The sequence below is a fragment of the Alligator mississippiensis genome, chromosome 6, assembly GCF_030867095.1.
Source record: "Alligator mississippiensis isolate rAllMis1 chromosome 6, rAllMis1, whole genome shotgun sequence".
Lineage (NCBI taxonomy): Eukaryota > Metazoa > Chordata > Crocodylia > Alligatoridae > Alligator > Alligator mississippiensis.
Window position 1 is genome coordinate 94,628,724 of NC_081829.1, and position 13,807 is coordinate 94,642,530.

General features: G+C 41.2%; 1 protein-coding gene across 2 annotated transcripts in view; it reads right to left on the reverse strand.

The window, feature by feature from the left end:
- The window catches only part of SHOC2 (SHOC2 leucine rich repeat scaffold protein), a 91,241-nt gene extending 79,524 nt beyond the window's left edge, over window positions 1–11,717 (reverse strand). Inside the window, exon 1 of one of the 2 annotated variants that reach the window (XM_059730177.1) lies at window positions 11,632–11,717. The gene's annotated coding sequence lies outside the window, so the exon portion shown is untranslated. Of the gene's footprint in view, window positions 1–11,424; window positions 11,444–11,631 lie in introns of those variants that run through there. The other variant, XM_059730178.1, reaches the window with a different exon arrangement.
- Between the last annotated feature and the right edge of the window lie 2,090 nt (window positions 11,718–13,807).

Below are 13,807 nucleotides of genomic sequence, written 5' to 3' on the forward strand. Positions count from 1 at the left end.
TAAAAGATCACATTCTATCCTCACTTTAAAATTCAGACTTGAATGCCTGAAGATCTCCTAGGGCTGCAAGTATTTTGAACAGCTAGGAGCAATCTAGAAAAAAAAAATATATATATATCCTACATTAGGCTAGCAAAAAGATGGCCACACAAAGGCCTGCGGCAGTTCTAACTCCCTAGACACCCCAGCCCTGACTTCAGGGTAGCTGTTCTTAGGTAGCAAACCTTTAAAAATTATTTGAATGGGAAACTGAGGAACAAGAAATTGTTTAAAAGGGGACTATGGTTTCTCATCTCATTACCTCCATTAGGTTCTGTGAGGGACCTTGAGATGCAGATGATGGGTTTACTCTCCCTCTATAGATGATGTCCTATGGGTTTACCAACTGCTTGTTTGCCTCTCCCAGCACTGCCCTCCCCTTCCTATCTCTACATTCAAATCACCATTTCCATTTTATAGGCATCTGTGTACGTCCTGTCACTGCATCTGATCAACTGAGCTCCTACTCAGGAAAGCCTATGCTGTCTCTCTCAAGTTTAGTTGATCTGTAATGTGCAAGCTTACCCTGCCTTCTCCTTAACCCACATTTCTGTGAGCATATATTACCGAGAAAAGGCGAGCAAGCATTAATTAGGTCTCATCCTTTGTCAGTGTTTGGAGGGCAGCAAGCACTAGTGACCAGCCAAGCAGGGAAGTGCACTTGTGCACATACTTAGTGCGTGCAAGGAAAGCCTCCATCGGCCCCTATTCAGCTTCCCACCTTAGAGCAATAAGGACACAATATCGACCATTCTTTTATTAAGAATATTATCAGGGAAAATGCAATTTCCAGCAGTACCCAATTCATCCATTTGGGTCCTCCTTTCAAACACTGAGCCAGTCTAGCCTGTTCATCATGGGAGGTTTACTCAAGTTATATCATAACATAGTCTAAATGCACGCTACGCATCTTAGGTGTTTCAACAGATATGAAAGATTATCCCAGTGATCATGTTTGATTTGGGATTTTAATCGGGTTTTTCTTTTTAAGAGACCGCAAAAAAATTGATAAAGAACCAGCAAATCTGTGGCAATGATGTGGGCTGAAAAATACCATCTGTTGCAGTTAAAGTTTCTTCCTCCCCTAGTTTACAGTCAAGAGCTCTCCATTTGTTAGTTTGATTTCTTTATATTGTTTCAAATGCTAAATGGATATATTTGAGTAAAATGCACATAATGTCATCAAGAACCACTGAATGGCAACCAGGATTAGAACCTTGGAAAAATTCAAAAGAAAGTCCTTTTTACAAGTTTAATTTGGCATAAGCTACTTTAAAAAGACTATATTTAATTATAAGGATTTTTATGGGCAATAACTTTTATTGGACAAATTGCAAAGGGCAATGGAGCAGCTACTGTCATTGAATTATCAAGACTACATCAGTAAGACTAACAGACAATTCTCTGACAGTGTGGTTGGTCCAATAAAAAAAAAGATACCAACCATAAAAACTGTTGTGTCCCTCATAATTAGCCTGGATTATGACAGCTATAACATCACTCCAATGCTATATTTAATAGTATATTTACACATGAATGTCAGCATGTTAGATAATCATTTACAGCCGCGGATACTAAAGCAAAGAGTCAATTAAGCAGCTTCATCTGTAAGAAGAATCACCTCTACAATAAGCCAAGCCAAATCTCACAAATTACTATATCCACCTTTACAGGGTTCAAAAACTGGATCTGGAGACCACTTTTACCATTAAGCAAATTCTGGCATTTTATTTTGTAGCTATTGAATACTTTCACCCATTTAAAATTGTACACATAACCACCTGAAATCCACTCAGAAAAGCAGCTAATGTAAGGCCTGGAAGAAGTAAACTTTTAAAGCAATGCAGTGATTTTATCATATCACACAGTATATGAGCATACATAGATGCAAATTTATAGGCAATGCAAAATTTAAATAACAGTCTAAATAAAAGACAGCCAAGCAAAGTAAACCAAGCATGACAATTCCCCTTTTGCACCTATGTTAAAAGCACTGTTCTTATACGTAAAGAAAAGCACAGAATTCTCTCGTGCAATTGTTATCCCTTGTTTGTCACTTCTAAACATGAAAAAATTCAGTGCTTTGTCAACACAGAAATTAAACAGAAATCAAACCATTATCAGTTTTCTCAGAGAAGAGAGTTAAATAGCTGTCAAACATTTAAAAAGCTACTGTCAATGAAAAACACAAAACACTTGTGTATAAAAGCTATAAATCTATCACCGTTCCAACACCTAAGATACCCACAGCTGTAAGAGAAAAGAAAAAGCTGAAAAATAGAATTTCTGCAAATATTGAACATGTTGTGTTGGGGCAATTTCACCATGCATGTCTGTTCTTCACAGGGTAGAGCAAAACCTGCATTTCAGAGCCACAAAACATTGGGTGCGGGGGAGGAAGAGAAGACAGGTTAACAGGTGTAACACATGAAACAATTTTTAGACTCTTTTGTTAGACCCATTAGATTACAGGTGAATACTCTGCCATCAGAAGCATAGCAAGCATGCCACCTCACGCAGCAGCAATTAGGTCACAGTTTTCATCAGTTTTACTCAAAATTAGGCAGATTGAAAAGAACATGACAATATTTAGTAATATGTGAGTAGTCACAGCTGCAACAAATCCAGAGTTTCCTCATTAAACAAACACCACATGAAATGAGAATGTATAAACCCATAACTAAGAGAGATGCAAGAAGAAGATTTATAAGCAAAAGTTACTTGCTTAAGATAAAAAGACAGGACATGCTGGACACCTATCAGCCTTGATGCAGTAGGTTTCCTGATGCAAACAGGGCAGGGGAGGTAGAGACTGTAAAATCCATTTCTTCCTAGTCTGAAAATGAGAATTCCTCTAGCACTTAGCCCCACCTCAGGATCTTCTCAGACTATATTATTGCATGATCTGTTGCCAACATGTTTATGTGCCTGAATGAATGTCATTTTAATAGATTTCAGGGTGATAACATGCATGCATACTGTATGCACTGTTTTGCTGTGCCTTCTACTTGCTTGAAAGAGAACCCTGTCTGGTGGCCAGAATGCAAGTTTCAAAATCAGGAATTCGGGGTGACAAGCCAACTCGACTACTAACCTTCAGACAAGTCATGAACACATCAGAGGCACAACTGGAAACTAGGCATTTCGCTACAGCTGACAGTCAGAGAAAGCTAGAGTCCAATCCTATTCCTACTTTGGAAAGAAAATCTCACACGTAATCTCTGTGCTTTGGCTTCTCCCATTTAACATGCAGAAGACAGATACTACATGACAAATGTGCTGGAAGGTTATTAATCAAGTCTATAAAGTACTCTGAGCCTTTCTTTTTTGGTTGAAATGTGCTATAAAGGCAAATCACATCAGCTCAAAATTTTCTTAAATGTTTTAGCTTTTAAAAGCTGCTTTTAAAGCTATACACACTGTCATTTTAGGCTGTTTATCTTGGGAGGTGTGAGAAGTTGACATGGGAAGGGCTCCTTGCTCTGCTTCTTTTCCTTCTCCACTTTACACCATCTTGTTTTTAAGAAAAATGCCTTGTTGATAGTTACCACAGGAGGGCAGGAGTATGTAAAACTGCTACTGATTTCTTAGGAGAGAGTATCGCAAACAATGGGAACTGGAATGTAGAAAGAGCCAAATCCCAGAGCCAGGGTGGAAGGAAAATTCAGTCAAAAATTCAGCCATACCAGGGTTAACTGCTTGTTAATGGAGGGTGCACCCCATCTATCAGAAAAGCTGGAACAGATCCAAAACCATTTCTAGATAGTCATGCCACCAACTATGTGGTGCAATCATGTAATCTAAAAAGTAACAGTGGGAGAGGCCACACATACACCCCCCCCCCCCGAAATGTATCCTTGTCGCACATTAACTGTCACTGCCCTCTGAAAGCAGAGATTTTTTCTCTTGCCAACTCTTTAATTTGTTCATATATTAATTCTGGATTTTGGGGAAAGTTCTAGCTTCCAGGCAAAAGCTAACTGGTTCAGTCAGGTCTTGCTTTAAAAGAACATTTTATAATACTGCAGTTAAAGTTTGCCACTGAAGCCTCAATGTCTGCCTGGAATGAATGGCTGTAACTCTTCTCAAAGGAAGTGATTTACAAAAAGCCACATTAGACGTCAATAATCTGAATGCTTCATGATCGAGAAGCAACAACCAACACTTTCCCACAGACTTTTTTCTGGGTAGGGCTGTGCAAGTGAGTCTCAAAGACGAGCGAAAAAAAAGTTTGGGGCAAAACAGAGAAAGTATGCAGTTTGATTTACCTGTTATATCAACTGCAACTCTGGCCGGCACTAATTAACCCTCTGCCTCCTCACAAGGAGGCCTACCACTTCAGTACAAAGCACATATTACATGTGCAAGCTACTAATCAATTCTCCCAATATGCCTTTCAACAAATATACCCACCAACCCGCCCACCACAAAAATAGGTAAAATATGAAATACATTAATTGCTCAATAGGATTACAAAGAGAGCAAGTCAGCCAATAAATTGGTCTCTCTCAAGCACAAGTTTCCAGCTATTTTAATTCAAGTTATTTGCTGATGCAAATCTCTCCTATGACTGAAGAGAAGTTTATCTAAACAGGTAACAAAATCCTGGTAATCTCAATGCAAATGAACTGCAATTAAATTCAATACAGTTGGAAAACCTTGCCAGTATGAAGATATTCTCTCTGGCGTGAACTATACAACATCCAAAAGCCTGAAAGGTTGTTACATATGGCTGCTAAGTCCTAATTTTGGTTAGGAAAAAAAAAAATGGTTGTTAAAGGCTTAAGAGCAGCTCAAATCGCTTTAACTGTCAGTTGGTCTCAACCTTCTCCACAATAAGCCAACTGTGGGAAACTCCATCATTCTGAATATTTTTATGGCATTTTTCTTGTTTTTTAATCTGTTCTGATTGCACAATCTGTCCCCAATAAGCAGCTGTAAATAAAAACAAACGTCCTCTAAATACAGTGATACAGGACTGGATTTTCGAGGCAAGTCCCTCGTATTCAGCTACGATCAGCATTTTCCAGGACTACTTCTATGCACAGCTCTTCAGGGAGCCCTTTACTTCCTCGTTTAGAAGGTCACTTTTTTGCATTGTTTATTTTTATGAAGACCTATTTAAGCCGGCTCCGGGCCTCTGTTTACATATTAAACCACCTGATGCCTCCAAGCTTTTACAAGAGCCACATAGTTTGGCAGTGAAGTCAAGTCCTCCCTGCTATATTCAGGGAGCTCTCCGTAACCAGCAAACTTCCCATCAGAAAGTCATGTTTACAGACATCTGAAGGAAGATACCCCTCAACATCATAATCCTTTAGGATTAAAAAGAAACACATGCATGGTTCTGCTTTTCGATTGCTGTTGATTCAAGTTATGATGGGAAAATATTTTTTTTAAATCCTCTAAAAAGCACAAAATCCACAACTCCATAGATACAAGGTTTCTTACATGGAAAGCAGTGAGGCTCTTACAATTACTAATTTGAACTCTCTCTGTCTCGGCCAATGAAAGGATTTCTTCCTTAAAAATACAGGGTTTTTACAAAGGAAATAAAAGTACATTTGATCTTAGCCCATGAGAGGCCGAGAAGCGAATAAGAAAATGAAGAAAGAGTCCTACGACTCGATTAAGAATATTAATTCATCCAAGGTACTCCATACACATTACACAATACCTGCATTTGCAATGCACAGATAGCATTAGACAAGTATTTACAAATCTATTAACTAGCCTTCCTGCTTTAAATTACAATGACACCGGCAATTACTTACTCTTCTTAAAAGAACTAGACTATCCTGTGCAAGCTCTTTGTTACAAGGAAATTAAAAATAATTTTTCAAGAAAGCTTGGCCTGGATTTTTTAAGGTAACGTGAATGTTTCTACCTCAACCAATACAGACATAACTAAAACCACCACCACCAAAAAACACAGACAAAGAAACAAACGTGAAAACCTTATACATGGGAGACTGGATAGCTCAAAGACCAGAATTTGAGTGATCACCCTTATTGGCAGTGACAGCAGAGAAGCCATAGACTAAAAAGAAAACAGAGCCCCAAATCCCCTATTTGTCAATATTAGTGTGACTGGAGAATGGAGCAGGGAAGAAGCTGCAAACCCAGGAGCTATGATCCATGATGCATCATGTTAGCAGATAAACCGAGAGCTACAATCCCTAGGACTGCCAGTCAGGTAACCTTTCACCAGCAAACATATTCACTTTTAAATTTTAAAAGTTTCCCATGCCCAAAGGTTTTTCTAAACATTCAAACCTTCATGAAAATAAATTGTTTAATTTCTAGCAGCAACAATGCAGATTACAATGTGTGTACAGAGAGCCTAGAAATAATCATCTGAAAATCTAGTGGAAAGGCTGCCCTCATTTTGCAATGCTCCTGAAGACACAACACATCAAGGTTATGTTTGTTACTCTCCGGAGATAATTAAAATCCTGCTTCTACATTTTATATGCAGTTTCAGCTAAAGTTTCTCAGGTCTGTCAGATGCAAGATTATTTTTATTCCTTCGCTGAACGTTTTTAATTGTACGGCTTTCACCACAAAGCTGATTGATTTTTACAATCCTGATACTCACACTTCAAGCTGTCACCATCGTAAACACTGTTAAAAAAGCAATATTCTAGTAATATCTGCCACACTGTTGGTAGCATTATGCAGGACACTACCATGAGGGTTTATAATGACACGTAGGCTGAAAGACAGTTTATGATTCCTTGCATGATTTGTCACTTCAATGTGAGAGAGACTGAAATTATTACAGCTGCACAACATAACTTCCAACAACAGAAGCAATCCTTATATTAACTATTTATTATCTCCCTGGAACATAATTCAAGGTGCTCTTATATTTAAGCGTCCCCATTTGCTAACATTAAACACTAGGAAACTGGAAACGGTCATCTGATCCAACATGCCTATCCTTTTTGGGTGGTGTTTACATCATTTCATGAAAACAGTGCAAGGCTGACTCCTAATTATACACATGTCGTCAAAACAATAGATAGCTGCTTTCCACGTCATCCTTTTGCCAGCTGTATCACTAGAAAAGAAATTTTAAAGGTACTATATTCCATTCAATTGAAACCTTGACAAAATATGGCATTTTATACTGGTGGAAAAAAAAAAATCACAACGCAACTGCTAATCAAAAGAGACAGGTAACTGGCATGCTTATTAACAACATTTAGCAGCTTTGAAAAGTCACCTCACAATAGACAGAAGTAATTATAGTTCTCTACCTGGAAGAGCATCTGTCCCTTACGGTTCTCACAAAAGATGCCTCCGTTTAGTTACGTCAGCGCACAAATACTTACAAAAAAAATTAAAAATAAATAAATAACCCCTCAGGCAGCGTTTAGTAAGATTTGTCACGAGTCACAGGCCATTTTGGCCATCTCCCTAAAACAACGAGGGGACCGGATTTGGCACTCTTTATACACCCATTGTTTCCACAGAAATCTACAGGAGTTTTATGCACGTGGGGAAGGCAGGGCTGGGTCCCAAGCAACTATCAGTTTTGCAACCTCAAATATTAAGAAGGTTTGTAAATAGCTGGTGATGTGAATAGCTTATGCTTTAAGTTGTTTCATCTCCAACTGCCTGTATCAACATGTGGGCAGAAAGGGTGGGAGACTGGAACATGGATAAGTGAACATTGTGCCTCATCACAAACAGACTTCACCACTTAACGATGATGTGCCTCAGAACCCCCTTCTGAAACGGTGCCAGCCAGGAACAAATCTGTGTTAACATCGAGGCTCTATTTTAAATGCCAGCAGTCAAGGCAGCGAGAGCATGAACCAAGATATGCTACAATCTTTATGCAACCATTCTAATGCAAATATGTAAGATATTAAAAAGGCTATCTGCATTGTGTAAGGTGCACGGCTCCTTCAGTCTGGATACAATGCCAACAGAAAGAACAATCACAATCCAAACGTAACGAAAAGCCTCTGTCCATTGAGCCGATGCAATATCTGTAGAATCATTAAGATTCCACAGGCATATTGTCTTACAGATCACATCATAAATCCTGTCCATACTTAGGATGCGGGCCATTTTAAGCTGCAAACATAGGCACAAAAAGGACTTGCATAGCAAAAATAACAGTAAACTATATCCAATTTGTTCTGAACCTCAGTATAATAGATTCCCATGGTGAATAATTGGGCTCCCCATACAGCTTGTCGCATAAACTGCAGCCTTTCAACAAGGCTAGGGCCATCAGCAGCCAAGTGTCAAATTTTAAATATGAGCTTTTAAAAAAAAAGATATATATATATCTCTACATGGCTTTCCTGTAGTGAAACACTGTTCAGATGCTGTGGTGTATAAATTAGGATTCAACCAATAAAATGTTAAAAAGTCCAGTATACAGGCAGGCCAAAATCATTTTTAAAAAGTCTTTGACCATCCAGAATGGGAACCGTTTACTATGATTCAGGGAATCTTAGCACGTTTAACTTTTCCTGATAGATCACGCACTGAAATATTTACTTTATGGAGCACCATGAGTTCTTCTTGACCTGTACTACTCTTCATTTGGATTATCAGGTTTGAAGTTAGATATTTTTTTTAAATACTTACAAAATATAGCAGTTTCTTTACAGAAGCCCATTCATTATCCAGCCATTTGTAATCTGAACAATCTCTTTATCAAATACAGTGCTTTGCTAGATTGAAGATGTTGGTTAAAATAATTTGCTGATAAAAAATGCCCCAATTTAGCACTACTTCATTTGCATCTCCCCATGAAGTACCATCTACGTAGTGCTTAAACAGCAAATAAAAATTAAAACAAGCAGCTAATACCTCAAACCTGACCTTCCAACTGTTGCTTTTTATAGGAGTATCTCAGTTCATTTTGTAACATACCAAGCCTGTTGTATCAGACAGACAAATTACACAGCACTGTCAAAGAGGACAACTGTAACGTAAGCCATGATATTTTCAGTCTTTGTAAACTGGCTTTAGTTGGCTAATTTTTCATATTAATTCCATATTAACATATGAAATTATACATCTGTCCCACCAAAAGACAGATATGGCCCTCCCAACATTATAAAAAGATATATAGGGGAAAAAGGTGGAGAGCTAAAGATTTGTTTAATCAAAACAGCATCCACAAGCATGCAGCCAATGAAGTAGGCAAGCCTAATGAATCTCAAATAATTTCAGTAGTTTGCTTATCAATTATCAGGGCCTGCTACCTGCTTTTCGGCAAGTCACATACTCTATCTACAGAGTGGAACAAGCCACTGCAACACATCACCATTTGCCTGCTCCCACCACCCAAAGGACATGACGAACACACTCCTGCTGCTCCAACATACCCAAGTAGCATACACAAATCACAGCAAGTGGAGTATCAAGCGCCTCTGAAAAGCCCCGAACAAACACCGCCCTCCCCAAGTAGGGGATGAGAGAACTGGCCATCACAATCTGATGGGGAAGGGGAAAGTGACCCAACCCTGCACCAGCTGAGGACAGGGAAAGGAGCAGAAGGAAACTCTCCTTTGCTGGCCCTCTCACTGCACTTTGGAAGGGAGGATGACTCTTCATCCTTCTTCAGATGGCTTGAAGACACCAGCAGCAAGGGTGAATTTTCTCCAATTTAATTGTCACTCGGTTTAATTCTAACTGCTGGTTTTAGTCACATCTGAAATTTCCAAAAGCATTTTGAGGAACAACTCTATTCCCTCACCTTAATACAAGGTCTTCCCACAAAATACCGTCCTTGTGTACAGTCCCCCTGCTCAGCAGCCTCATCTAGGAGCTGCCTCACTATTCAATTTTGTAGTCATAACTCTACATGCTTAATTCAATTAAAATGTGCACGCACTGCAGATGTCTATATTAAAGATGACACTCCGTGCACACCCATTACGATTGTGAACACGTTCCTTAATATCGACCGTACCGAAAGAAGAACTACCATACATTGTTTTAGCACAAATGCTCCTTTCTAAAACACCGCGATCATGTAACGGTAAATCCAAAGATCTGCTAATGGAAGCACACGCACGGGGGAAAAGAAAAAAAAAAAAAAAGCAGGTTTTGTTTGCAAACCGAAAAACACATGCAGACAACTGGACAAATTATTCACCGTTTGAAAGAAACCTTTGGATAAAGGAGCATTCGTAAACGCGAATACTTCCGTTAGCTTGATTTAATTCTCGGGATAACAAAGGAACGCCCCTCCCTACGCCCTTTGCCTCAGTGATATGTCATGACAGAAAGGGAAAACTATACCAGAAGCAGCAGCTAGTCGTGATCAGCGCTGTTTGAGACCCACTTCTGCTGCTATTTCTTGTGAGAAATAAGCAATATTGCTGCATATTTCCATTTTAAAAAAGTATGATTTCTGAGATCAGAATCAGAGGGACGTGATTAAAAAAAAAAACAAAACACACACAACAAAAAAAACCCCAAACCCAAAAAAGCATCCTCTTTGAGAGAGGGATCGTAAGTCCTTCGAGGAAGGGTTTTGTTCAAAATCATCTTGTTCTTTTACCAGACGATGCACGAGCAATTGTTGCTTGATCATTTCGCTTGTTCTACGTACAAAAACCCTGCCGGCTGGCAAAACGAGCGTGTGCTCCACGGTCAGCCCCAACCTAAAGAAACCCAGCTGCAACCTACCACATCATCTTTTCTTTTTCACCCGTCTGGAGCCCAACATTAATCCCATCCAAAAAAAAAACAACAAACCTCAAACAACAACAAACCACAACAAAAAAAAAAAACAAACCCATATTATTTCAGTCCTAAATTGTAAACTCCTGTTAAACAAGCTGAGGGCTTTTCTGGAATCGATCCAGGATTCGACAGGAACAAACTATGGAAAAGCTTTCCGAAAAAATTTTAAAAATTAGATAAAAATCATCTCGTAATACAGACCGAAAAATGCAGCCGTGACTTCATTTCACCACCCCTATTGCAAACCTTCGCCCGTGTAAATAGCGGGCGGTCGTGCCTAACGAGAGAGACGAGGATCCTGCGAGGGGAGGGATACAAAATCACACAACACAACACAACACGTTAGGAACCAATAAAGAAAGCAGCCGGACGCTCGGCGACAGCGATGAACGGCGCCCAACGGGTCCAACGCGGCAGCAGTTTTTGGGGTGCCTGCAGCGACCGCGACGCCTGCAATTAAAACCCGGCCATCGTTAACATTGTGCGGCGGGAGCGGCGGGGGCACGTGCGGGCGGTCTCGCGCGCCGCAAGGACGGAGGGTCGGCGGTGTTGGTGGCCCCCCCGGGCCTGGCGTGACACGCGAATGGGGGGGGGGATAATTGCATTTTTTAAGGGGGGGTCAGGTTCGGGTTCGGGGTCACCCCCCCCTTTAGAACCCCGGACCTTTAAAAATCTCCGTGACGTTCCGAGGCTGCGGGGGGGCCAACGGCGGCAACGGCCCGGCCCGGGCGCGGCACAGCACGGCACGGCACGGCGGCACCTGGCGGGTCCCGCGCGCAGGGAAGGCCGCTCGTGGCGGGGTCGACACCGCTCCCCCTTTCCCGGGCCCGGCCCGCGCGCGGCCCGTGTGCCCGCCCCGCGCCCCCTCACCTCACGGGCTCCGCCATCCCGCTCGGCCGCTCCGCGGGCCCCCCCGGCCCTGCCCGGCCCGGCCCTGCCCCGCCGGCCGCCGTCGCTGCGCACCCGTCACGGCACGCCCCGCCCACCGCCGCCGCGCCTGCGCGCTGCGCCCGCGCCCGCCCCGCGCCGCCATCTTGAGGCAGGGCGGAAGCGCCCCCCTCAGCTCGGGTGGCGCTGGCAAGCCCCGCCCCTCGGAGAAACCCCTCGTGCGGCCACTTCGGACCCGAGTATATCATTAAAATATATATTAAATGTATATCTCATTTTTAACTCAAATGTCATGATTTCCAGGGCGTGTGACTTATGATTTTTAACATTTGGTATTGGCAAAACTATGTTAATAGACTAAACAAAAAGTAGAATTTTAAAACGATACGACTCAACTTCCTCGTCAGTTGCTGAGATTCTGGCATCTTTGTTAAGATGTCATCCTTCCCAGACCTGGTCAGAAAATTACGTCAAAATAATACTGTGTATTATTTTGCCCCTCCAAGTGGTAGTAGGCAAAATACCGCTTGGTGCATTGGTATATACACCGAGTGGTGTACCAGACGGTATTTTGGTATGCTGCGAGTGGGTATACCCACTTGGCATACCCCAAGTGCAACCGGTTTCCCACATGGACCACAAATGACGCATTCAGGTATTTGCCCACTGAACCTGATTATTTATGAAACAGAAGTCCTGCTTTCTGAAATGAGGGACAAAACACAGAACGTAAAAGTGGACATTTTTTAGACGAGAGATGTTGCCAAACAGACCTTTTAAAGTCATCAGAACAATCACTAGAGTATTTACCAAGAATTACACAAGGTAAATTCATATTGGATCCTGAATACAAACTGTTTTTTTAACAAACTTTTGCCATCAAGAACCCCCAAAAGTCATTAGATTTAATGCTGAAACTGCAAAATTGGCTCTCTACTCTATCCCACAGAAACAGCTTTCTTCCTTCACTTCTTTCCAGGGATCCTTAAAGACTTACAGACAAAAGGTTTGCAGCTGAACACAGCCTCTTGGCAACAACTGATATCTTAACGCACAAGTTAACCCATCTAGTTCCAACCCAAATCTGTTGCTCCTGCCTCACCTCCAAGACCTTAGGGTGTCAAGGTCATAGACGTGGGTGCCTTTGTCATAGCTGCTTTGCAACACAAGAGGCACTTCATTCAGATTTCCCAGCATGAGAAAGAGAGTCCAAAAATGTAATGGTTACGTGAACGATCCTTTATAGCACGCCAGTACAAGAATAGGAAAAAATTCCTCATTATCTCACCAGGTCTAATGATTTACCTGGTTCCTGTAAGGTCTTCCAGAGCACACATGACCTGAAACGCCAGTGTAAGCATCCAAAAGAGGAGCCCTTCTGTCACTGCACATAAAGAATCCAAAAAAGACTTAAGTCAAAGACTCCCCGTCTACAAGCCAACACCCAGGCACACTGCACTGGGAGAGGTTATTGGAGGATTAGCCTGCAATACTGCTAATTACGTATTTTGCTATAAATCTGGATCTCTCCCTCATTGATGCTCATCATTACTTTGCAGCAAGGTCCTTAACATTATTTCCATCACCAGTCTCACAAGCTAAGCTGGGTCAGGCTACCAGTGAAAAGAATATGTGGGCAGTGAAGAAAGTGGCTCCAGTCACTCAACAGAGAACAACCTGCCCTTCCTGGAACAAGACACTGAGCACTGTCTGGAGCGGGAGTCCCTGTCCTGTGGTGCGAGTGTAAAACTTGGACAACATATTGGAAACATCTGAAAGCTTTGGAAAATTACCATCAGTGATGTCTTCAAAAATCATCCATAGCAGTTGGAAAAACAGAGGAACAAATGCCAGTTGAGTCTTCCTGTCCCGTCCCTCTCCCCAAACCCAGGAATGCTTTAAGATTTTTTTTTAAATGTTCAAGCAATGGCTTTCCCTTTAAAAAAGAAATAGAGAAAGAATAAAGACGTTCTCTACAATTATTCTTAAAATGAATATACTTCCTTTTGAAAGCTCCCAATAATTTGTCTCTTGATATATTTCTTGTGGGGTTTTTTTCCTTTTTTGTACTTGAACAACGTTAAAAAATCTGGTCTGATTGTGAACAACTAAAATGAAGTCCTTGTCAACAAAGCCCCAAATCCAAATTATCGTTAAC